The 27,688-nt window shown below is 47.8% G+C and overlaps 1 protein-coding gene across 1 annotated transcript in view; it reads right to left on the bottom strand.

Annotated features, from left to right (window-relative positions):
- Positions 1-27,688, bottom strand: part of CROCC2 (ciliary rootlet coiled-coil, rootletin family member 2) — a 1,620,686-nt gene that overhangs the window by 1,199,071 nt on the left and 393,927 nt on the right. The window lies entirely within an intron of this gene.

Below are 27,688 nucleotides of genomic sequence, written 5' to 3'. Positions count from 1 at the left end.
TGCTTCTTTTATGGCTCATGCCGAAATAAAGCATTTTTGACTGACTGGCAAATCAGTCTTCACCCTGCTCCCCATGGAAACAGTCCTGCCAGAACTGCCAGGCCAGGTCCTCCCTGGACCAGAAACAAGCATCCTGGGACCGGTTTCAGAGTAATACCCTCATCAGTCAGGCTAGCTTGAATCTTGTGCCATAGCGAGCACAGGACCGACGTCTGGGCATACCCTTCCCACTTAGGGCGACAAATGCAAAAAGAACAGTTGATGGATGGAATGCTGAAATAATCAACCCCCCAGTCACAGATCTGGGTTAAATCCATCATTTTTTTGCACGCCACTGCATTTCAGTTTAGACCCAGCCATACTACCAACTACTAGCAACTCTACACAAGCTATATGATGCTGGAGAGAAGGCCAGTAGACTACTAGACAGGCTGGTGCAGAGCTGGAGGCCATGTGGGTACACTCAGTGGTTGGACCAGATGGGGAGGTGGCTGAGTCGGATAAAGACATAGCTGGGGCCTTTGCTTTCTAATATAAAGAGCTGTATATGGTTTTCCAGTAGAATTTTACAAGCAGTATGCGTGCCTTATCGGACCCCGACTTCTAGACATGTTCTTGGAGGCTAACCAGATTTTAAGCTCTCCCTCTGACCTTCAGATGGAAAGTATAGTTGTTATACATAAGGACCGCCAGTCCAGAGACTACTAAGGCTCATACTACCCAAAAACCCTATTAAACATTGAGGTTAAGATATTGGCTATAATTTTAACCACCAGATTGATTCAAGCCATTACGCCGCTCCACAGGGATCAATATGGCTCTACCCGTTATAACCTGGGTCGTGCACACAATTGGATTAACAAAATAAAAGGCCAATTGGAGCCACATGTCCTAATAGCACTCGACGATGAGAAGGCGTTTGATGCCGTGCATTGGCCCTTCCTAGAACTTACTTTAGTTAAGTTTGGTTTTGGTCGTAGTTTTAGGAAATGGGTTAAACAACTATATCAGGTCCGGGGGCATTGGTGAGAGTCAACAGGGTAAGAGGAGTCAAAAATGATCTGTGGCAATTCGTAAGGACCTTATAATATCCTAATCTACATGACACTGGGACAGGAGAATTTCATTGGTGAAGTGCCCAATCCATAGAGCCACCTGTAAAGTGTAGAAAAACCATTATCTCTTTCTGAAACGTTCATGAAGAGAAAAGGAAAATAAGGGATTCAGATACTAAGGAAGGAATACTCAGGCCCCTGGGGTGTTGCAGGGAGCAAATAATCACACTTTGTGCGGTTTAGCCTACTGCACAGTCAATGCCAGATGACCTACCACTTCACTGCAGTCCTCAAGGAACCTGGTGGTTTTATGTATGCTAATGTATGCAGATGATTCATTGTTTTTGTAAGAGACCCAGCTTCTAATTTAGCTGCCATTATTCATTAAAAAATGTACTTTGTCAAGGTTTTGATATTATGATAAAACTGAGGAAAATATACCTCACTGATGTGGTCTGTGGTTGCTTGCATAAGGCTTGCTTTTGTCTAGAGTGGCACAGTGGGTGAAAACCGTTGGGTTGGGATGCAAACCTGAGTCACTGACAGCGGTTAAACTATTTGTACGATCTATACTGGGGGCATTTCACAAATATGAAACGTTCATCTTATTATTAGCAAAAAGATGAATAGCTATGTGTTGGGCTTGAGGCCAACAGGCTCAAAGATCTCATGTGTTGCATTAATATGTTGTTTGTCTGCAGGAAATTGGGTTAGTGGTTGAGGCGGGGTGAAACCCTACTCAAGCAGCAACCACTGCACTGCATCTGATAATTCCTAATACCTCATTGTGAGCGCAGTACCTGTTTCAAACATTTTACCTACTCTGCGATCGAATTTGAAATATTTTATCTACTTTTGCGAGTGAGTCAGCACCTTTAATTCTTCTCCTTCCTCATTTCTCTGGACTCTTCGGTCTGCCGTGGTGCAGCACGGAGAGAGTTCCTTCTTTTTAACTTACACTTGAGCTGGCTGCCAACTCGGAAATTGGCGTTCCAGTCATTTCTGTACCTCCGGTTCCTTGGCATTATAAGAGCATGTTTACCCGAGCGCGCAGCAGACGCGCACAGCGGGTGCGCCAAAGGCAAGCCCGTCTGCGCCTGGACAGCGCCAGGAGCCAGGCATGCTGCCCATTCTCTCTCTCAGGGAACAAAAATACTCAGTTAAGAGCCTATTCTAGGACACACCTGCTGGAGCTGCGTCCATAACTCAGCATGAGGGATGTAAAGTTAGGGTTAACTACATTACATTATTATTGCAGTTTCTGTAATTTCTGCCCTATTAACAGTCCAGCCTCTATCCCAGGCTCCCTGAGATGGCCCCAGGAGCAGAGACTAAGAAAGTCCAGTGCATCCAAAAGACCTGGATCCAGCACTCTCCGGGGGCGTTGTTAAACCCTCGCTCAATGCCCAAACATAAAACCGAAATTGCCCCAACTATTCAAAGACTCAACTTGGACTGTCTGTTTATCACTGAGACATGGGCCATGGACTACTCGGGTCCCGACTTTGCAGACGCTGTCCCCCCCAAGCTTCATCATTCTTAGATGCGACTGCCCTGACAAAAGAGGATGTGGACTAGCCCTGGTGGCTAGGGAATCCCTTAGATGCACACTTAGCAAGGTGGGAGGTGTACCTGGCTCACTACTGGAAGCAGCCACGTTCAAAATTAAGTTACCTGCGAACTGCAACCTCTCAGGCCTTCTGGTTTATCTTCCTGCTGGGCCAAGACCCAAGTTTCTGAACACATAGTGCCGAACCTTAGAATCATTTGTCACCATGGCTCATTACACCATTCTTGGGGATTTCCATTTTCATCTTGAAAATAAACAGGACAATGACTCTGCTCACCTTTTAGAGCTTATGACATATGTGGGGTTTGAGAAACTAGTCTGTTCTCCCACCTATAGTGCTGGCCACACCTTCGATGGCATTTTTGCTAACCACAACAACCTAACGATTGAGCCAGTTCAGCCTCTCAGCTGAGTTGACCACTGGCTGGTCGAGTTCAAAATTATTTTCCCTCACCTCACTAAAGCAAGTGAGCCCTGCCCCCTAAACACATACGCTGTAGGGGACTGAACAAGGTCACAGCCACCAACTGGGAGGCCGCCTTGGCTTCAGTCTCTGTTGGGAGCTATATCATTCATCCTCCGACAGCAGAGGATTTTCGCAACTGGATCACAGAGGCCTTAGACTTGGTTGCTCCTTTCAAAAACTATGTCAGCAAAACAGCAAATACCCTCGGCTCTATGGTTCTCGGAAGAGCTTTGGCCCTGAGACATCAATACCGTAGACAAGAACGGAAATGGCGTACTGACCCTTGCCCTCAGGTAAAAGCCAAACAGAAATCTTTTCTGTGGGAATTTAAACACGCGATCTTCCAGGCCAAACCTGTTTCCTCACAGAAAAGATCATATCGGCAGACAACTCCTCGAGCATACTATTCAAAGTCATAAGAGAGATTGCTGAGCTACCCGGGACAGCTCTTGACCCCCCCCCCCCCCCCAAGACTTCTGTGACAGAGTAGCAATCTACTTCTAGGACAAAGTCCTTAAGATCTTTTATGAGTTTTCCCCTATTATAGGGGATGAACCTACCACAGGGGCGGCTGAAGGGGACTTCGTTGATCCATCTAAGGGGAAACTCACCCAGTTCCTCTGGAAGTATGCCCTGTCCTCTTTGCCACAAATCACAGCTGATCAAACCAAGGAACTCTTACTGAGCCTAAAGTCAGGAGCTCCCTCGGACCCTTGTTCGCCCCCCATACTCAGACTTGCTCCGGAACCTACGGCCAACTTCCTGTGCAAGGACTTCAACCACACACTCCTGTCTGGCAACCACCTAGCCAACTGGAAAGAAGCATTTGTCTTAACTCTTCTTAAAAAATTCCAATGCCTACATCTCAGATCTGAAGAACTTTCGACCAATCTTCCTGCTCCTGCCGAAATCCTGGAGAAATTATTCATTGTTGAGCTGATGAAACACATTGAATCCCATGAAATCCTTGACAGCTCGCAGAACGGGTTTCGTGCTGGTCACAGCAGCAAGACAGCCCTAGTAGCAGCCACCAACTGCATTTGCATGCAGGTCGAACGAGGCGGATCCACTGTGTTGATTTTACTCGACCTTTCAGCGGCATTCGATACCGTCTCCCCAGTGTGCAGGGTCCAGTGACTGCGGGAAATGGGAGTTACTAGAAGAGCCCTGCAGCTTCTTCAATCTTTTCTGACCGGGAGAACGCACGTCGTTAGTTGTGGAGGCTTCAGAGCAAAGGCCTTTGACCTTCCTTGTGGGGTCCCCCAGGGATCTTCGCTCAGCCCCACTCTTTTTAACCTCTATGTGACCCCTCGGGCTGAGCTGGTGAGTTCATCTGTAGTCCAGGTGCTCTCGTACGTAGACAACACACAAATCATTGTCGCACAAAAGTTCAATCAATGTATGTCGAGCATTGGATGGGCGGAGCTTGCTCGAGACCAAGACGGACGCTTGAGTCTCGAGCTCCGCCGAAGCCGGCAAAAGATACTGAAATATACTGAATCCTGATGCGGAAGGGGCCCATATTTGCAGCAGTTGGGCTGCGGAACGCGCCTGCAGAAGCCTGTGCGAGCGTGAGGAGTCACTGGTCCGGTGACCGGCCGCTGGGGATAGAACACGGGTCGCGACTAGGCCCAGAAGCACCGGCCTCGATTTTGTGACCTGCCCCGTGACGTTACCTTGCGTGCGGCAGGGACCTGCGCTGGAGCCCCTGGGGAGAGGAGATCCTTTGAATCCAGAAGCGGAGTGAGGGACTCATCTGTCCGGTAGGCGACCGCTCGCATAGCAGTCCTCTCCTCCGCTGCTTAAGCCCCCCCGAGGCCTACCAGCGGGAGAAAGAGGAGACGCAAAGACCGGAGGACCGGGAGGTGGTGGATCGGCTCCAGGTGAGGAGCGAACACAACCAGGGGCCCGAGAGCTGCGAAGAGGCCCATTGTGCTCCGGCCTGGGACTATTTATTGGCCCCATATACGGGCGGCGGAGTGGGGTAAGAGGCTTCGCCCTGGCACTGCGGCCGCAGCAGATCAACCGACCCCACGTACCAACTTGAGGCCTAATCCGGAAGAAAGACTGGCTGACCGAACTCACAAACGGTGTTAAGGGGGCACGTGAAGCGAAAGTGAGCACTACGCTGGGGGCCACGGAAACGATGGGCACATTGGCAGTGGAGGGTCGCGGCGGCCGCGAGTGGGGGCGACAGTGCGCGGGGGCACTTGAAGAGACGACGTGCAGTGCTGAATAAACGCAGGGCAGCACCCAGTGATCTGCGCCGACGGGCAGTAGTGCACACAGGATAGACCACTGGAGCTGCCTCTGGACCACTGTTAGCAGCCCCAAGTTGCTTGTAAAGTCTGGCGGAGGCTGGGGCACGTAAGAGCCTGGACCTCAGCAGCGGGGGCAAGATGGGGAAACCGGACCACTCCACTCCAAACTCCTGTTTGCACAAACAAGCGTAAATCCAAGGACAAAGCGGCTGAGAACAACAACAGGCCGCCCTACCCGGAGGAACAAGAGCAGGACATTAAAAGCCTATTGTTATCTATGGAGAAGGGTCTACAGGAAGGTATATTGTCGCTGGGGGCAAAGATAGACGCCATGACGTACAGACTGGATAGAATGGGCGAACGTCTCGACAAGCATGCGGAGCGCCTAGACATGTCGGAAAGAAGGATTACTGAGGTCGAGGAGGCGCAAACCACCATTGATACTGGTCATAAACAACTGGGAAAGGTGATGCAGCTACTCCAGGATAAGACTGAAGACTTGGAGGCGCGTTCTCGGCGCTGTAATGTGCGCGTCGTAGGACTCCCTGAATCGACCCACACTGGTAAAATGGAGCCATTCATAGAGAAACTACGAACGACCCTGTTGGGGGCTGAGGTGTTCTCCAACATGTTTATAATCGGATGAGCGAACCGCTCGCTGATGCCCCGGCCAAAACCGGGGGCCCCGCCGAGAACGATAATTGCAAAGTTCCTTAACTATAGGGACAGAGACGCGGCGCTAAGAACAGCTCGAGAGAAACAGACGCTAACCTACAAGGGCTCCAGTATCTCTCTATATCCAGACTTCACAGCCAGGGTTCAGGAGGCGAGGAAACACTTTCTACCTATGAAGAAGCAACTGCGGGACCTAGGCCTGGAGTATGCAATGCTATACCCGGCAAAACGTAAGGTCAACAGGGACGGTCAGTCACACATCAACACGGACCCAAGAGCGTTGCAGAAGGCACTGAAGGACTGTGCGAAGGGGCAAAGGAGGAGCCCGGACCTTACTACAGCGGACAGGGCATGCGGAGGTGACATGGAAGAACAAGACTAAGTGACTAGGAGCGCAGGTACTATCCTGAATTATGACAGGGGCGGAGATCGACGTGTCTGCTACACAGAGAAAACGAAAAGATGGGTGCACCATTGATCGAGAGTCACCCCTGATGCGAGAAGGACAGGTAGCTGCCGGCTGGGGGTATGAAGCGAGTGTCAAGTACTAAGTTTGTATTGTGTCATTGACAGTTGAACTTGAGCAACCTCCACCCACATGTGTTGGCACTGAAGGGGTAAGAACTGCTGGGGAGGGGGGAAGCGGGTTAGGTTGGATTGGGAGTCGGATGTATCGCGACCTAGTTGGGGGTGGTCTGCTGTGGGTGGGGGCGGGAGTTGGACTTGGGGATTGTTTGTTGAACTTATTTTTCGATGCCAGAAGTTTCAGACTCACAAAACACCTTGCTAACAGTGAAAATGGTGGTCCAAGACGATTATTGATATCAGTGTATGCAGATGGCGCCTGACCAAATTACGCAGGAAATTCGAAAGGAGGCAATTAGGGCTATGACGTGGAATGTCTGAGGGCTGAATGACTTTAGAAAACTGCGAAAAGTTTTGAATTACTTACAGAGATACCACATAGATCTGACGCTACTACAAGAGATGCACCTGCCAGATAGCAGCCAGAGGTTACAGGCTAGGGGACTGAAGGGCCAGATTAATGCAGCGGGCTTTACAACACACGCACAGGGGGTACTTACCTGGGTGAACCCGAAATCGGAACTCTTCCTGAGAATGTTATGCGCAGACCCAGGAGGCAGGTACGTTATATCGCATTGCACGGGGAAGGGGATGGACATCCTAGTGGTTAATGGTTATGGCCCTAACTTTGACAGTCCTGAATTTTACTGACGATTAGCAGCAGTGGTGCGGGACTTCACAGAACTCCCAGTCATTTGGGGAGAGGATTTTAGCACGTCCAGAAGCCCAGAACTGGATAGATCCGGTGGTCCAGACAAAAGACAAGCACTAGCGGGCAGGGAACTATATGGGTTATTAATTAGTGAGGACCTCACAGATGCATGGCACAGCCTATACCCTGGTCGAGGATGTTTCACACACTACTCTGCCTACCATAACATCCACACTCGTATAGACTATTGGCTGGTCTCCTCCCAACTTTCCCCGCTAGTGCGCAGCTGCCAGGTGCTCCCTAGAACTCTCTCAGATCACTCCCTGGTTCTGTGGTACTGAAAATTCTGGACCCGTGTCACAAACATCGTCGCACCATGACAATTCTGGTATCAGCGAACTGGTAATGATTTAAGCATCATACACAAGCATTTCTGTCACGATCGAGTGACGGCATCACCCTGAAATCAGCATTTCCGTTCCGAACCCTCGGGTTCCATTTTGTGAACGGCATCCATTTTGTGATTGCCCTCACTTATCAAATGATTAGAAGCCGAAACCTGGTCCGAAGGACACGTACACCTTAGCTGACTCCTCTGTGACCTGGGCAAGCTGACTCCACTGCCCGAAGCCAAACCTGTTCGGCCAGGTCCTTCCCCAGTGGCCGAGCTAGATCCGTATCAAGGAATAACACATCATAAACCTTTCATCGCACACAGTCCATGCCTAATCTTACACACACCTGTCCCTGTTTCTTGCTTTATGACTTGCTTTACGAGGAGGAGGTGCCCGATTTTATTGGGGGTCCATCGATATCTGATGAGAAAACTGGACCTCACCGGGTAATCAATTACGGGTTGGGTGAACTGAAATGCGAACTTGTCATTATGACTCTGCTTTTCCTTTGTAGTGAAAATATGTGTATGGTCTAACTGTAAAATAAGGAATTTATGCCCGAAGCTTATTATTTTGTATAAAAGACGAAGACTGGCTTTGTAAGTTTGAGCAGTCTTCTGAGAACATACTTGCCGTTGTACTTCTAGGATACCTGTTACTGGTTGCAGGTAATAAATACGATCTTTGACTTCACCTAGAAGACTCTGTGTTTCTGTGGTTCGAAACAGGAAGGACTCGGAGTTTTCAGGTGTTCTCCCTGGCACCGCCGGGTCCATAAAAACCCGGTACTCCAGTTGGCACCCAACGTGGGGCGGTATCAGCGGTACCGGTCCAAGCCAGAGGTTCGTGAGGAGCTTCGTGTGAAAATTCCGGAGGACGGCCAGCCACTTCAGCGACCCCTGTATGTCGACGTGGTCCGAAAGCCTTTGCTGCGAGGTTCCCCGCGTCCCGACGGCTACGAAGGACTGCTGCCCTGACTATCGCCCTGTTTTGGACCCTTGATGATTGGTAGAGCGAAACGATAGACGAGTCTTCTGGTGACGTCATCGATACCTCAGTTAAGTATAAGTGGAGCGTCTCCCAGTCCTTAGTTTGATTCTTAGTTCTTGGTATCCTTGGGATTATTTTGTATTGGAACTTGCAAGTGCCAAAACCGAAGGACTCGTGTTTTCACGAGACTATCGTATTCGATAATCCTTCGAAGTTTGAAGCTAGACTAGAGAGCGAAGATGCCTAGTTTTAGCAGATTTGGAAATTTGTTTTGTCTTGGTTGTAATAAGGATTCCCGATTGGAGGACTCATGTCCGGTTCCTACGATTGGAACTCCGACATATGAACTCCATGTGAAGCACGGCGTAGGCCCCATCACGTATAATGAGGTATGGATCCGATACACCAGAAAGGATGGTGTTTTAAAATGGCACCAATATGGTAGTTTTGACACAGAGATTTTAGATAATCTAGAGGTTAAACTTTTTAAGAAGAAAGCCCGGCCGGCAATGTTTGACTCTTTTCGCATATGGTGCAAAGAAGCCAAACAGAAAGAAATGAAATTAGCAAAGAAAAATAAACGAGGTATGTCAATGGTACAAGCTGCCGTTGCGTTCAGGGATAATGAGGAAGAGCGAGAGAGTGAACAAATGCTTGGAAGTAGGAAGTTAGCGGTAGATAAGTGCTACCCAGTTTTGCCACGTAAAGGACAAGAGTCAAAGGAGAAACTTGATCAAGATCCTTTAATGTCTCACCTACTGAGTTCACCACCTCCTTATGCGCAGAGTGCTACAGCACCTCAGCAACCTTTGGTTGTGCAACACCCCATTGATGGACCTCAGGTTCTACCACAACCACCGGCTACTCTTCAGCTGGTTCCGACTCCTCCGGCGCAGCCCCCTCAAGGGCCGCCGCTTTTGCTACCTACTCCATCTGTGTTCCCTACGACTTCACCTACTGATCCGACTGTTTATCCTGAGAATCCTTCTGTGTCTGTCTCCGCTTCTGCATTACCTCACCCTGTCTTTCCTCCTGTCCTTCCGTCAGTCTCTCCTTCTATTCGACAGAGAGTGGCCGACACTGTTACCGGTCTTTTCTTACCTTTCTTTGGGTCGCCTAATACGACCCCTAGCACAGAACGAAGGCAATTGCGGAGTCAGCTGCCTGACTATCAAGAGAGAGAATTACTAAATAGGTTAGCGCGTAAATGGGTTGTCGATACTGCCAGATATGATGAAGAGTCTATCATAGAAGTCTTCCGTCAATGGAAAGCATCAAAGCAGAGATATGTTTTTGAGCAGATGTGTGTACTTCTCCGTGAAGATCTGGAGGGAAATGATTTGGAACACGACCTGTCTGAGTTGTGCCGTGTACGGTTCAAGTTTTCGTAGGGTATGATTGTAGGCGCCGATGTTGAAAGAGCGGTTGCGACATTATTGTCGTACCGGAGTAAAGGGGGCACTTCTCGATCACTACCTGAACGTGACGCATCCGGTAGGAAAAAGGCACAACAGTATCCCATGAGAGAGGTTCCTCCGGTTTGGAGGGAAGGGGACGCAAATGCTAATCCAGCCATTCCGCCGCATTTTCAGCGTGTATGGGTACATGTACCTTGGAAAACATCTGAAGTTCTAGCTCTCAAACAGACATTACCTGATCCTCGTAAAAATCCTGCAGGGTATTATAAGGAATTATCACAGACTGTAAGCTCGTGCATTATGAACTTAGCCGATATAGACATGTTGTTTGGGAACGTGGTTCCACAGCCTTTATGGGGAAAGATTCGCCACACCGAACACGATCAGGAATTAGGAGATACATGGGTTAATATTGCTGCTGTAGATAACAGACAAGTTGGTGGTGCTAAACCCGAGCCTTTAATTGCAGAACTGCCTGGTAGAATAATAACTTACATGAAGACTCTAATGCCTGAATTGCGTGTCAATTGGGATAAATTGTCTGCATGTAAGCAGAAGAAACACGAAGCGGTGTCCGATTTCTTCACACGGTTTGAAGAAACCTTTGTGGATCATAGCGGTCAGGATATGGCTACTGAAGGTGGCCAGAGATTTGCGTCGACAAATTTGTGCCTAATTTACTTCCGGAGTTGTGTGCCAAGTTGAAGGATTCCGAGAGTGCTTGGGCTGTCTCAACGTCAGCGCAGATTTTAGCGACAGCCCAATACTAATGAAATAGGAGCAACGCTGAGTTAGAGAAAGTGGATAAAAAGACTAAAGAATTAAAAACTAAAATCCTGCTGCAACAAGCATATCCACCGCGCACTAATAATCAGCGCGATTATCAGCAGCCTCAGCAATGTTCGAGGAACTCGCAAAGAAACGAGTCTTCTCAACAGCGTTTACCGTATGGTCCGAATCAGTGCGCGTATTGTAAAGAGGAAGGCCATTTTAAGAGTAGTTGCCCAGTCTTGTTACAACGTGCGAATGGTGCTACCAGTGTGCGATGGCGCTACCCTTGTTCAGTACGTTGCCGATTTGCTTGTAGCTGCAGATACTGAGGAGACTTGTAAAGAGACTAACTTGTCGTTGTTGCATCATTTGTCTGATTTTCATCACAAAGTGTCTCTGTCTAAGTTACAATATTGTCGACAAGAAGTGACCTACTTAGGTCACCTCTTATTGAAGGAGGGAAGGAAACTGACCCCAGAAAGAATTCAGGCAATTGCAAAATTGAGTGTGCCAAGGACACAGAGAGAAGTGCGTGCGTTCTTGGGCATTACATCATATTGTAGGCAATGGATACCGAATTTCTCATTGTTGGCCAAACCTTTGGTGGTATTAACTTGTAAAGATACACCAAATCCCATTCCGTAGTCTGAAGAGTGTCTGAAAAGTTTTTCCGAACTGCGTGACGCATTGTGTTCGGCTCCTGTGTTGGGTACCCCCGACTACAGTAAGCCCTTTACACTATATGTCCATGAGAAGGAAGGTTGTGCATTATCAGAATTGACACAGTCTTTTGGGGACAAGCAACGTCCATGCGCGTATTTCTCGTCGACTTTGGATCCGGTAGCTAGGGCATTGCCAAGTTGTTTAAGAGCCACAGCAGCAGCAGCTGTTTCTATCCGACAGTCTGCTGGTCTAGTGATGAATAATGTATTGATCGTGATGGTCCCGCATGCGATAGACACTTTGTTAAATAGAACCAAGACACAGCATTTAACTAGTGCTCGATTGTCAGGTTATGAGTTAACCTTGTTAGCAAGTCATGTCCACATTAAAAGATGCAGCGCATTAAACCCAGCCACTTTGTTGCCAATTCCAGTTGAGACAGAGGATGCTGAAAAGCAGCACAACTGTTTCTTTAGGACAGAAGAAGAAACGAAAGGAAGAGTAGATCTTAAGGACACTCCTCTTACTGAGGGCGATGGTACTTTGTGGGTTGATGGCTCGTGTTTCAAACTCCCGAATGGTGACACGACTGCAGCATATGTCGTTACGACTTTTAATACGATTGTTGAAACTGCACGTATCCCGCATAACTCGGCACAAGCAGCAGAGTTGATTGCATTGACAAGAGCGTGTGTGTTGGCGAAAGGAAAACGAGTGAATGTGTACACTGACAGTCAGTATGCCTTTGGTGTTGCTCATAGTTTTGGACGTTTGTGGCGTGAACGTGGTTTTCTGACTTCACATGGTGCTAAGATCCAGCATGGCCAGTTGGTAAATGAGCTTCTTGAGTCACTGACCTTGCCGTTGCAAGTGGCGATTGTGAAATGCAGTGCACACAAAAAGATTACAGATGATGTTGTTCGTGGAAATGCGTTTGCGGATGAGGTCGCGAAAGAAACTGCAAGGAATGAAATGAGTCGAATGTATGTTGCAGGCCCTGCACGATGGGTTGGTGACGTTGGCATGTGTGAATATACGATCGAGAGTGTGAAGTCCATCCAAGCTGAAGCTACAGAGAAAGAACTGAAAGTGTGGAGAGAAAGCACGGGTAAATTGGATGCGAATGGTTGTTGGGTTGAATTGTCGGAGCATCAGTGTTGGTTGCTACCTGATGCGTATGTGCCTGCAGTGGTTACAATGGCGCATGGAATGGCACACATCAGTGTGAAAGGGATTTGCAAGTTGCTGGCTCCAGTATGGCAGAACACTAGAATTCCTAAATATGCAGAGAATATAGTCAAGAACTGTATGGTGTGTCTGAAGTACAACCCTGGTAGGGGAACCCCAACTCCAGCTGGTCATTTTGCTCCTCCTACGTACCCGTTCGAGGTTTTGCAGCTAGATTTCATCCACATGGAGAGGTGCAGCAATCTGAAATACGTACTCGTTGTTGTTTGCGCCTTCTCAAGATGGATAGAAGCATACCCATTGAAAGACAATAGTGCCTTATCGACAGCTAAAGCCCTTGTCAAATAATTCTTCCCCAGATTTGGAATGCCGAGAATGATCTGGAGTGATAATGGGAGTGAATTTGTGGGACGAGTGATGAAGAGAGTATGTGAAGGGCTAGGCATTGATCAAAAGTTCCACGCTGCAAATCACCCCCAATCAGCTGGATTAGTAGAATGCTATAATGGCACCCTTAAACTGAAACTGGCCAAAATCCAAGCGAGCACTGGTCTTAAATGGCCCGACGCTCTACCCTTGGCACTCCTATCAACGAGAATGACTGTACACTCAAGAGTGGGGCTTAGCCCCTGTGAAATAGTGTTCGGCCAACATCTGGGGAGTGCCAAGGCCCACGAAATTCAGCGAGTTGGAGCACCCTGTACTGCTTGATTATCTGTACGAATTGACAGCTAAATTGCATGTTTTACACCAACAGGTACATGACACTCTACCTCAAGCTACTGAAGCTCCAGGACACCCTATCGATCCTGGAACCTACGTACTCGTGAAGAATTTCCGGCGAACAAAGAATGATGAGCCCCGCTGGACCGGTCCCCACCTAGTACTTCTCTCCACAAGATCAGCCGTCCGAGTGGAAGGAAAGAAACACTGGACCCACGGGACCCATTGCAAGAGGGTCCCTTTACCTCTGCCTCACGACCGGTGGGTCCAGGAGGGGATTGCTGACTCTGAGACTGAAAGCTTGCCTCGCTTCCTGCTCTTTAGTGATGCACAGGTAAAAGGAACAAACTCTGTACGCGAGAATGACGACATTCTGCAAGGATCTGTGCCACCGTCAATGCGATTGAACACTACAGAGCCTGAACTTTTGTTCCAGGACCAGACAACACCTGGAAGAACATGTTACAATTTGAGGCCGAGAACTATGACTATGGACAAATAAAGAATAGTTTTTTTCCTGTTTTTGAAAGTGCAGCTCTCTCTCCTCTCCTCTCTGAAAAACTTGCTTATTTTTGTTTTTCGAACCGCCATCCGGGTTCTGCTGCTAGGGTAGTGGTTGCCCAAGTCTTTGGGGTGCAGCCGAAGACGTTAGGTCAACGGGGTATACACCCGTTACAACGCATCTTTTACTCCGCACTACCATTACAACGCGACTTTTACAACGCATACCATTACAACGCATTGCGCTGGGGGGCGCTCTAGGATAGGGAATAAGTATAATTTACTATCCAACACCTTCCCTAGGGTCCACGGGGACTGGAGTTAGAATAGTAAATTATACTTACCACTATCCAGCACCTCAAAGCGCTATGCGTTGTAATGGTATGCGTTGTAATGGTCGCGTTGTAACGGTAGGTAGTTGTAATAGTATGCGTTGTAACATGGTACATCCGGTCAACGGTTCTGGTTGGTCTAAGGGAGTTGCCCTGGGCTGACAGAAGCATTCCTTAGTATAGAACACCCTACCGCCGCGGGCAGCAATTCTAGAGGATGGAGTTTTCCGAGACAGAGAGACCTACCAAATCAATGAACTTTGAAACCAGAATATGCACAGTGATGGCAAGAACACAATTTTTGATAATATGCATTTTCATGTTGTGTAGTGTAATGACGTTTTTAATAGGCTATGCTTTATTCACTTTTCGAGTGACATTTGCACACACTACGCAGCCCACACCTCCTTCTCTTGTTTCCCCGCATTCTTTTCACCCTCTGCCTGAACACGAGTCTGCCAGAAGATTGGAGTTTGTAAATAATTCATTTATTCAGCTTTTACACCAACACCAGTTAGTAATGAACACAACTAATTGTTGGGTGTGTGGACTTATGCCACATACCACAGATAAAGGTATCCCATACTTTGTCTTGCCATTTAGCTACTATGGTTCTTTATGGGCATTCCTAACGATGTCCCTATTTGCCATCGAACCATATCCCCCACGTTCCACGAGGAGTAACTCAAGCAACAAGGCATTAGTGGTGGGAATAACAAACATGCGCAGAGATATCGACACGTATAGAACGATTCTAATAGATGAGTTGAAGGCTTACAGTAGATGGCACACAACAAGGTATGGAGTTGTCTTGAGTGAAAACATGCTAGCAAAGAGATCCTCCCTGATCTGGATCGTACCCCATCAGGGTCACCTATGTCTGCAGGGAAATGGCAAGAACCCCAGAGCTCAGTTGGGGAAGAGTGTCTGTACTGAAACTTATGTCTTTTCGTCCCAGACCTCTCCCCCATTCCTGGCAACTAAGGGTACCTACTTCATCTGCCACGATGGAGCATATACATGGTTGCCCCCTGACTTCTCGGACACATGTTTCATTTTGTTCCTGTTGCCTCCCACCTACACGGCTGCGGCAGATTACCATAGGACAAGGACAGTTAGAGGTGTTGTGAGTAAAGACGACACTACGGGTCAAGAGTTTGGTGACTTCGTGAAAGGTTTTCTGCCGTTTTGGGGGCCTATGGTGAGCAGCAGGAACATTCGCCAATTGACAAGGGTAGTCGAATCTACCATAATTAAAACAACCGGAGCCCTTAGTAACTTGACTGCAGAGCTCCAGTCGGACCGCCTTATGACTCTTCAGAACAGGGTCGCCTTAGACGTCATACTTGCAGACCGAGGTGGGGTATGTAAAGTGATCCAATCAAGTTGCTGCATTTTCATCCCAGATAACGCTCCGACAGTATACCAGGCTATCTCCAAACTGCATAAAATCTCTGAATCAATTCATGTGGATAAGGGAGACTGGTCACTGATGGGGTGGTTCTGGGAACTGATATCGGCCTGGGGATGGAAAATTCTGATAGTCATTGGGATGGCCTTAGCCATTCTTTTCCTGTTCTGCCTATGTGTACAGTGCGCTACTGCAATATGTGGCCTCTGTGCTACATCATGTGTAAGGAAACCTGTATCAAGGAACAAGCTAAGTAATAGGATGATGCTACAGCAACATCTCAATGACTTTGTGAACAAAGACCTAGACTCAGATTAGCATGAGTATTGGTTGTTTTGCCTATGTAAGGGCAAAAGGAGGGTCTGTGGTACTGAAAATTCTGGACCAGTGTCACAAACATCGTCGCACCATGACGATTCTGGTATCAGCGAACCGGTAATGATTTAAGCATCATACACAAGCATTTCCGTCACAATCGAGTGACGGCATCACCCTGAAATCAGCATTTCCGTTCCGAACCCTCGGGTTCCATTTTGTGAACGGCATCCATTTTGTGATTGCCCTCACATAGCCAAATGATTAGAAGCCGAAACCTGGTCCGAAGGACACGTACACCTTAGCTGACTCCTCTGTGACCTGGGCAAGATGACTCCACTGCCCGAAGCCAAACCTGTTCGGCCAGGTCTTTCCCCAGTGGCCGAGCTAGATCCGTATCATGGCACAACACATCATAAACCTTTCATCGCACACAGTCCATGCCTAATCTTACACACACCTGTCCCTGTTTCTTGCTTTATGACTTGCTTTACGAGGAGGAGGTGCCCGATTTTATTGGGGGTCCATCGATATCTGATGAGAAAACTGGACCTCACCGGGTAATCAATTACGGGTTGGGTGAACTGAAATGCGAACTTGTCATCATGACTCTGCTTTTCCTTTGTAGTGATAATATGTGTATGGTCTTTTAAACTGGTGTTTACCTGCTGCACACTACCTCAACTACAACAGCCTGTTTTGCTGCTATCTGCACACATTTGTTGGGGGAACACTGGGTCGCGTTTCACCGGGACTACACCACTTCCGCTTTCCACATTAGCGGAGTGGTTAGCGCTCTAGCCTGCTGTTAGGAGGGGCTACTTAGCCCTCTCGTCGCCCTGAGCGCGCAGCGATCGCGCGCAGGGAAGCGCCAGTGACGCGCCTGAGACAAGCCAGAGAGAGGCCCGTCTGCGCCCGTCCGCGACAGGACGTGGCCGGGGGCCGGTAACCATGTCCGATCAACGAGCACACCGACTAAGTTACACCTCACAGGTATTACTAAATATACTGCGTAACTCCGCCAGCGACTGTTCTAACAGGATGATAGACAATATTGAGGGTCCATTCTCCTGTCGTCACTGTAAAACTCAATTTGAGGCCCCCACGAGCATAGCACATATTTCTAACCCTCGCTCTCACATTGATCATCATGAAATAAGGCATCCATCTGACGATTCAACCAATATCAAGATTAAGACCACCAGTAAAAACATGCTTTGTAATATCAGGTCACTATCAAAACATGCCGTCGAAGTATGGGATCTGATCTCCAGTAGGGAGCCGGACCTATGCTTCTTGACAGAAACCTGGCTTAAACCCCATTTAACACCCGTTATAACACTGGGAATCCCTATAGGCTACAAAATAACCAGGATGGATCGGCCATTGAAAATCGGTGGCGGGATCGCGATAGTACACAAGGAGGAAATCAATGTTAACATTCTGGATGAAATATGTACCCCTGAGCTAGAACTTATGATTTTTAATCTTAACTTTTCTACAAAATCTAGCAGGAAAGGAGCGTTAATATACCGCCCCCCTGGTCCATGTAAAAACACCTCTGTGACATTAATGGAAGCTCTGGCACCCTATGTATGTGATAACTCAGACTTCCTTCTCTTAGGGGACTTCAACATTCACAGTGAGGTCGTAAACAGCTCCGAAGTTAAAACCTTTATTAGTGATCTAAGCTCACTAGGTTTAAAACAGGTCAACAACGGGCCCACCCACACGGCGGGACACACGTTGGACCTAATCTTCACTAACTCTTTATCTATCGAATGCTCCCTCCCTTACCAAGTAGACTGGACAGATCACTATGTTCTGGAATTCTCCACCCCCCCTCCCACCCCTCACACTCAAAAACATCAGACCTTACCCTGTAAAAGAAGACCCTGGCACAGATTAACTCAGGAAAACTTCTGTAAAGCATTTGGAAAGCCCACAATGAGTGGGAATGACAACATAGATAAAGCCTTACAAGAATATGAAGAAATGCTGTCACATACAATTGATAAGACCATCCCTCTGAGAACTTTTAAACCTAAACCCACTCCTAAACAGGAGATATGGTTCTCGGAAAGCCTGAGACTATCCAAACAAGCCACACGGAAGTTAGAAAACAAATGGAGGGTCTCCCGCCTAGACAGCGACAAACATATCTACAAAGAGTCTTTGAAGGCATACCACAAAGAAATCCGATCAGCACGGAAGAGCCATATAGCCTCACAGCTTTTGGCGGCCGGCAATAACTCCAAGACTCTGTATCAGATTTTACTGACCTTCACTAAACCTACTGCCTGTGAAAGTCCGGAAGTGGCATCGCAACAATTATGCGACAATATTTCCCACTTCTTTACAAATAAAATCGATGCCATTTATGACAAAATCCTACTTTCCAACTCGATACACAGTACTACAAACAACCTCATAATAAATCCTGCTAGTCCTCTCCCTTCTGAGAACTCCCTCTCTGTATTCCCCCCTATTCAGATTGAGGAAGTACTGGCGCTTACGTCCCAGATAAAGAGTGGCTCCCCCACAGACACTATCCCAGCACGTATTATGCCCACTTTAGCTAAAGCCCTAGGACCTACCATCCAGAGATTAATAAATCTCTCACTTAGTACGGGGCAGGTCCCACTTGGATGGAAAAAGGCATTGGTTAAACCTCTCAGGAAAAATACCACCATTTCCTGGAGTGAGCTTAACAATCTCAGACCAATATCCTTACTCCCCTTCTTGGGCAAAATCACAGAAAAACATGTGAATAAACATCTGTCGAGATACATTGAGTCTGCAGGAGTACTGGATCCATCGCAATCGGGCTTTAGGCCCAAACACAGTACGGAGACCGCTTTAATGTCAGTCGCAGACGATTTGCATATGTACCAGGATGGGGGGTTTTCCGTCATCCTGGTACTACTAGATCTGTCTGCGGCGTTTGACACCGTATCTCACCCCATTCTCATGACCAGGCTGGAAAACATCGGCCTAAACGAAGAAGCCCTCGAATGGGTAAGGAGTTTCCTAACCAATCGGACCCAACAGGTAATCATGGGCAATTTTCGGTCAGAGGAAGTTGAGATCACCAAGGGGGTGCCACAGGGCTCATGCTTGAGCCCAACTCTTTTCAACATATATGTGGCACCCCTGGCTAACATCTTGAGAGCATATGGATTTGTTCCTATATCCTATGCTGACGATACTCAACTCCTCTTTCCTTTTAAAACCTTAACACCCGAAGTCAGGAACTCCTTCTCCTTGGGAATGAAAGCGGTAGCACACTGGATGTCTTCCAACTTTTTACAATGCAATGTTGGAAAGACGGAAGTCATGTTGTTTGGGGGGGTAAGACAACTCTGGACTCCGGACTGGTGGCCACAAGACCTTGGCCCAGTACCAGAGCCGAAACCATCTGTAAAAAACCTGGGGGTCCGGCTGGACCAGGAACTTTCCCTCAAGCAACACGCCAACCAGGTGGTGGGATCCTGCCTCCACATAATTGGTATGCTACGCAAAATCTTCCCCCTCCTGCCAGATGCCAGCAGAAGAACATTGGTACAGGCACTAGTCATAAGCCGTCTTGACTATTGTAACGGCCTGTTGCTAGCTGCCAATGAGGGAGTCATGGCAAGACTGCAGGTAGTCCAGAATACGGCTGCCCGGCTAGTCCTAAATGCGCCCCCTCGCTCCCCTTCTAAACCCCTACTGGAAAAGCTTCATTGGCTACCCATCAGACAGAGGGCTAAATTCAAGGTATGCTGTACCATACATAAGAGTCTCAATGGTATGGGTCCGACATACCTGGCCACCAAATTTGTCCCCTACAAGCCCTCCCGCCCTCTTCGCTCGAGCGAACAAGGCCTTCTAGTAGTGCCTAGGGCAAGGAAGGCAAGACAGGGCAGTAAAGCTCTCTCAATAGCTGGACCGTCTCTTTGGAACAGCCTTCCCAATTCCTTAAGGCTTTGCACAGAATACCTTCCTTTCAGGAAGATGCTAAAGACCCTCCTTTTCAGCTCCTAGACAGCTCACGTTCTCCCGATCGCACTGTGGCAGATGTCAAAAGCGCGGAGATGCTCCCATGGGAGTCGATACCAGCGCTATACAAGCCAGTAAATAAATAAATAAAAACTGTAAAATAAGGAATTTATGCCCGAAGCTTATTATTTTGTATAAAAGACGAAGAATGGCTTTGTAAGTTTGAGCAGTCTCCTGAGAACATACACGCCGTTGTACTTCTAGGATACCTGTTACTGGTTGCAGCCAATAAATACGATCTTTGACTTCACCTAGAAGACTCAGTGTTTCTGTGGTTCGAAACAGGAAGGACTCGGAGTTTTCAGTTGTTCTCCCTGGCACCCCCGGGTCCATAAAAACCCGGTACTCCAGTTCTACTGACACTCACAACTCCACAGAGGATGATCCCCCATTCACATGGAGATTCCCTCCTTACTCAATTCAGAGAGGAAGTACACAAAGCGATAGAGACATTCTTTGACATCAATATTGCTTCAGTGGATAATTTCTCCACGGTTTGGGAAGCATTTAAAGTTTACATCAGAGGTGAGGTTATGAGTAAACACTCTGGGGTGCTCCGATCCATTAGGCAAGGGTTGATCTCGTTGGAGCTGCAGGTGGCGGACTGCGAGGGACGACTACTAGGCAGTGACTCAGAGGACACAAGGGAAGAGGTTAGGAAGCTAGTAGCCGAATTTTAGGAAGAAGCGGATGCAGAATTGAAACATCTGGGGAAGTATGGGACAGCCAGGATAAATGGAGAGAGGGACAGGCCGGGCTCGGTACTGGCCAATATGATCAAGCAGCAGAGGCGTAGAATAACGGTCACGGCCATAAAGACGAGGGAGGGGAATCTACTCACAGAAGAGGAAGAGATAGTGGATCGCTTTAGGACCTATTACTCGGAGCTTTACGAGGCCCGGGGGACGAGCAAAGAGGAAGAGATCCAGGATTACCTGGAACACATTAAACTCCCGTTTTTATCGGATGCCCACAGAGAATTCTTAAGACTCCCAATAGGACATGATGAGATTCGGGAGGCCCTCAGTGGAATGAGAGCAGGAGGCGCCCCGGGGGCGGATGGCCTCACAGTAGGATTTTACACGACTTTCCTGGACTTGTTATTACCACACCTTTCTGCATTATTTGCGGATATGAGAGAGGCAGGTGTGATGCCTGCATCAATGAGGGAGGCACTGATTGTGGCCATCCCCAAGCCGGGGAAACCCCTGGAGGAATGTAGCTCCTATAGACCACTGTCACTTATGAACGTGGACACCAAAATATATGCAAAAGTACTCGTGACCAGATTGGCCCTGCTGACCCCGGAGCTAGTTGCACCGGAACAGGCAGGATTTGTGGCGGGTCGGAACATCACATACAATCTAAGAACAGTGTTTGGAGCACTCCAGCACATCTCCCAGGACCAGAAGGCGATCGCTGTGTTTTTAGACAAGGAGAAAGCTTTTGATTCGGTGGAGTGGCCTTTTATGAGAGTGGTTCTGACGAGGCTGGAACTAGGACAGGGGTTCTTGCAGATGATGGCAGCATTATACTCCGACTTGACGGCCCGTGTGCGAATTGGGAACCACGTTACAGATCCGATCTCTATCCGGAGAGGCACTCGCCAAGGGTGCCCTTTGTCACCCGCGCTCTACTCGCTGGTGGCGGAACCGCTAGCCTGTGCGATGTGGGAGTACCATAGTCACAGAGGGCTACATTTTCCTGATTATCGCTTGATCATATCGACCTACGCGAACGACACCCTTTTGTATGTCCGGGAGCCGGAACAGAACTTGGCCCCACTCTTGCGGGAGGTGGTGAGCTTTGGGGCCCTATCAGGGCTAACGGTCAATTGGAATAAATCCATCGCATTCCCCTTGACCCCGGCTACGGAGTAATTTGAGATGAAGTATCCATTGAGGTGGACCACGGAGTCCGTGAGGTACCTGGGGATACAATTGCATACAGACCCGGAGGTAGTTATGAGAGAAAATTATGGGACTGCCATGCCGAGACTGGAAGATAACGTTGATGTCTGGATGGCCCTCACGATCTCGCTGTTAGGTAGAATTTCGATCATGAAAATGATCATATTGCTTAGACTACTGTATCTTTTTACTAACATACCAATGGTACTGCCGAAATGCTTCTTCAGTCGCCTTAAGACCTTGATGATAAAACTGGCGTGGGCGGGAAAGAAAGCCAGGGTGCAGTGGAACGTCCTGGTGCTGCCATACCACCTCGGTGGTCTAGGTGCTCCGGACTTTGAACTATACTTCAGAGCGGCGCAGGGTGCATCGCTTCATAGCTGGATACATGACAAGGAGAACGCACCGTATGTCCGACTTGAGACACTATATGCAGCACCTAAGCCACTGCCAGCTATAATATTTGACCCAGTAGACAGACGCACGGGATTACTCAACTCATTGAACTCGCCTAGACACGCATGGCAAGCTCTACTGCAATACTACTCGGGGGCACTTCTGTACTCACCATTGATGCCTATTGCGTGGATGGCTTGGCTATCACCGTGCTCGGAAAAAGGTGTGGTCATGGCCCTGAAAGACCTGGGCATAACAATGGCCGGCGATATGTTTAAAGGGGGGGGGCGCTTAAAACATTAGCTGAAGTGCTCCAACCAGATATGGAACCGACTGGGCTGTAGCGGTTTCAGTTTCACAGAGTTAGAGGGGCCTGGCGGGAGTAGTAGAGGGATGACTTAATGGAACCGGCTGAACTGCTGGAACTCACGCATGTAATTAAGACAGCTTCCCCCCAGAAAATGGTTTCCACACTGTATAAGATGACCATAACAGGCAGAGCGACAGGGTATAGTAGGGCACGTCTTGATTGGCAGCGGGACTTAGGGATTGCGGTCGATGACGACATGTGGAGATACTGTTTCACCAACACGAGGCGGATTTTCCTAAACGGAAGACATAGATTAATAAACTTTAAATTTATCAATAGAGTTTATCATACCCCGGAGAGACTGTGCGGGTTCGGTCTGCGCAACGATGCGACTTGTGACGATGTGGGGTTGGTAATGCTGGGTTCATGCATTTGGCTTGGGAGTGTCATGGAGTGCAGAAATATTGGGACAAAGTATGTCATACTATAGGTAAGATAGTAGATGCAATAATAGCCCCGTCCCTCGCACTGGCCCTGCTAGGATACTCAAAAGGTCTGCCCAAGGCCCAGAGACGTCTGGTGGATATGGGACTACTGTTAGCTAAGCGCAGACTGGCTGGAAGCTGGATGAGGGGCCCTCTCCCTAAGATAGAAGTCTGGGACAGGGACTTGACCTACTGTTGCACTCAGACAGAGAATTACAGCGACCTTTTACCTCTGAAAAGCAGACCCAAAAACTTCTGGGGGTTATACGTGGAGTACAGAAGGCGCCTGGCTGCGACGGGGGGGGGGGGGGGGGGGGGGGGGGGACGAGGAGAACCGAACTGATAGACCGCAAGATGGAGACACTCAGACCACAGAAGAGGGGTGATTTGTGATGGGCTGTCGGGGCTCATACCTGATGATTTCGACGTCGTATCTGGGGCCTCCTACAGACACAAGATACACGGGCGCTAGTACGACATATAGGGACACACCATAGGTTCATGGAGCAAACTGTAGAGCAGGTGGCATCGGTTGTAGTTGGGTTGTTTACTTGTTTTAACATTAACAGAAAAAAGGAAACAGTGAAGGTACTTTTTATACATATGACATGCTCCATAATCAGGAGAGAGCCAACATGACAAGTGACTAACGCCGCCCGACCTCCGGGATGTGGGCTGAATGACTGTGTTTGATTAGTATAGATATCGAGATGTGCTGACTTAGGTGCGGCGAGATACTCCCCGATTGTGTATAATGTAACTTTCACACTAAAAAAAAAAAAAATGTATCTCGAGCATTATATGCTGGATGAAGGGACATTCAATAAAGATCAATATGGACAAAACCTAGGTGCTAGTTTGAGGCACACAAATTCTCTCTGGTCAAATGCCTGGTGACCGGCAGACTGTGGTCCCCTTCCTGCCCCAGTCAGAACAGCAAACAATCTGGGGGCCACTTTTGATGAACATCTGACCTTTAATGCCCAAGTCAGCCGCACATTCAGCACCCTTTTGTACACCTTAAAAATCTTAAGAATGGTGCTGCCGTATATTCCATCGGAACTGCATCGGTCCACTATCATCGCACTAGTCAATTCCCGATTGGACTACTGCAAAGCTCTTTATCTCAACATCAACGCAGTATCCCTGATCAAGCTTCAGGTGGTACAGAACACAGCAGCCAGGCGGATTCATAACGTCCCGGAGCATCAGTTGGCCAGGGAAGGGATTCGAGCCTTGCACTGGCTCCCCATCAGGAAGTGCATTTCCTTAAAGGTCCTGAATATGGTATATAAAGCTATGCATAGCAAAGGCTTATCACTCCAGGAAGAAACCGGAGGTCTTCCTCACAGAAAACAACTGTTCTCCTAGATTTCACAGATCCATATGGGGCGTTTCACTTCTTTTCTGTGGGAGCCACCAAACTCTGGAACTCCTTGCCCTCCTCAATCTCCAAGGCAGAATCTCTTTCGGTCTTTAAGAAACTTCTGAAAACCTGGCTATTTGCTTCTTAGCTGCATGTAGGCATTGCTTTCTCTTCCCCAGTCCGGGCCTTGACACCCACGGGCATAAGTGCGCTTTATAAATATTATTCTATCCTATCCTAACCACAACTTCAGTCAGGGTGAAACACAAGCAACTCCAAATTAAGCTGCACTTAACCCTCTGATAGGTTGGCACAAAGTAGTCAGGCTTAACTTAGAGGCAATGCCTAAAGTATTTTTGCAGCACTTCAAACAGTACTAAAGTGAAAAGACAACAAGAAAAATCCCTCACCAATGTGGTAAAATAGAGTGAAATTTTATAAATGTTTGAGACCAAAACAACAAAACTCCAATCAGTAGATATGCAATTTTAAAGAATTAAGTGAAAATAGTGATTAGAAGCACAAAGTGCCAACTCTGGTTATTTTTTGTTTCGCTGGACCAGAAAAAAGTCTTGTTCAGATAGATTACAATAGAGTGCAGACCAGATAAAGGGGCCAAGTTAGGCCAGCTGAACAAAGTACCTTAAAACCTTGGTGGAGCTTTGGGGGATCCAATGTCGAGAATGCGTCGTGCAGTGGCGGTACTAGGGAGTGCGGGCGGCGATGTGGAAACCTGGGTAGCCGACGAGGTGCTTGCAATGACAAGACTTGCACTGAAGATGCATCTTGCACCAACAGTTCCGAAGAAGCTGCTGGGCTGCAATGAGGATTCCTGCTTCATTGTCATGAGCACCGCCGACAAGGAGCGTACGATGTGAATGCGTGCACTGAGGATGTAGCGAACAATGATGGTTCCAAGGAAACTGCGGGCTGCGATATGAGATCTGGCATCAGGGATGTGTTGTACTTAGGTGGTTCTGAAGCGGAGCTGTGATGAGATGCATCATGCTGCATTGGTTCTGTCTACAGGACCACAGCTTGGCTGGCAGAGCACCTTCAGGCCCACCTCCTAGGGTCCAGGACTGGGCTAGAACCACTTGGAAGGTAAGTCTCACAGTAGACAAGGTTTAGGTGTTAGGCTCAAGGTGGTTGAAATCTTTTCGGCCCCCTTAGGCTTTGATCTGGAGGCCAGTCAGCTACCTCTTAGAGATACTCTGGTGGTCCTGGTATCAAGCTGCAGGCCCAGTCCTTTCAATTAGATAGCTGGGCAGGGGGCAGGAGGGAAGTACAGCAACAAAGTAGCAGTCGTTTTGCAGAGCAGCAAAGCAGTACTTCGAAGTATTCCACAGGTCCAAAGGTGCACAGAAGAGTTGGGTCTGAGTGTCCATTATTTATATTGGGTGCCCACTTTAAAGTAGGAGAACTTCCTAGAGCCTTCCACCTCCAGAGGTGCTTAGAATTTCCTGACTCCCTGCCCATGCACCAGCATGTCTGGGGTCACAAAAGACTAGTGTCAAATTCTTTGTGAGTATGTTCAGAGAGAGCCTTTGTGATGTGTAAGCATGGTAGGTGACAGTCCCTCCCCCTCAAGTCAGATATGGCCCATCCTGCCAACACCTATTCTCCTTTGTCTCACTGTCTTGGAGAAATACATGAAGATCAACTGCCAGCTACAACTAGTCATGTGACCCAGGATGCAGGCACCAAACGGGTAGAACATGAAATTGGCAACTTTCTAAAAGTGGCATTTTCAGAACTGTGACTTAAAATCTAATTGTACCATTAAAGATGGTTTTGAATTACAGTTCGTTAGACTCCAAACTGGCCATTCCAATCTGCTACCAATCCCTATTAAATGCAATAAGGTAACCCACTACAGTTTAAAACTGCACACACAGGCTGCAATGGCAGACCTGAGACATGTTTAAAGGGCTACTCAAGTCAGTGGCGCAACAAGTTCTGCAGGCCCACTAATAGCATTTTATTTGTAAGCTCTGGGTATTTGTAGTGCCACTTTACCAGGGACTTACAAGTAAATTAGAATATGCCAATTGAGCGAAAGCCAATTTTACCATGTTTGACAGAGAGAGTACAAGCACTTAAGCACTGGTTAGTAGTGGTAACGTGTGCAGAGACCTGAGGCCAGCAATAATACAGTCAGCAAAAAAGGAGGATGGAAGAAACAATGTTGGAGGAAAATCACGTCAAGAATGTCAGTTCCAACAATGTCAATGTTACCCCTCTACAGTTGGCAACCCCAAAATATATCTGGGGTCCCCTGCACATGTGACACCAGACTCTGGGGTAATAACAAAACACTCAGGACATTTATGCCATAATTGTATATAGATTACTAGAGGACCATATTGGCAGATGTGCCCCGACAAACAGTTTTGAAAGCATGACGACTGTTTAAACTGGGGCTTATACAGTACTAGAGATCTTGCTCTCTGTATAAGAATGATTGCCTGTCTTATCACGTTATTGTTACCGCACTATGAATGCAGCTGTTTAAAGAGCAAGCAACTGTATGTATTGCATAATTTATGTATAAAATTATAACCAAATAAAAAAAGAAACACTTTTATAACTCATTTCACACCTTTAATTATTTGCTGTCCACCATTCAGTCCTTATTTTACCAAGTGCTATCATACCACAGGATTTAAATCATGTCATCACGTTGAGCAGTCTTTCTCTTTGATAGGATTACAAGGAATCCACTCCCCCAATTGTTCCACATTAAGGCATTTGCCATGAATAACAGCAATATCAGCAACTTTGGCTTCAACAGAAGAAATAGCCAGGGGTGATTTCCAGTGACACCCACAGAAGTGAGCAGCATTCTGGGGAATTCAGTTTGGGACAACTTCCATGTTTGAAGTTCATGCAAGGCAAAACCAGAAAGTGCATCTACTCCACCCCCTACTGCCTACAGAAGCAAGGTCTACTGTTATCATATAGTGCCCCAGGCCCATTCTGTTCACATCTGAAGCATGAGAGTCTTAAATATCTCTGACAGCACATAGAGAAGCGTTAGCCAAATTATGCACATCGCCTTGAGCATCTACAGAGACAGTAGGCCTCAAGCCCTTCTCTAACCTCAGATGTATCTCTCCTGTGAAGGACAACAACCTCTGGTCTCTGCCTTTCTGATAAACAAGTCCCCAAGCCCTTGTCCTTTGTATGCACATCTTACAGTACATTGA

This window comes from Lissotriton vulgaris, chromosome 11 (assembly GCF_964263255.1).
Source record: "Lissotriton vulgaris chromosome 11, aLisVul1.2, whole genome shotgun sequence".
NCBI lineage: Eukaryota > Metazoa > Chordata > Amphibia > Caudata > Salamandridae > Lissotriton > Lissotriton vulgaris.
This window is presented reverse-complemented; position numbering and strand designations above follow the sequence as displayed.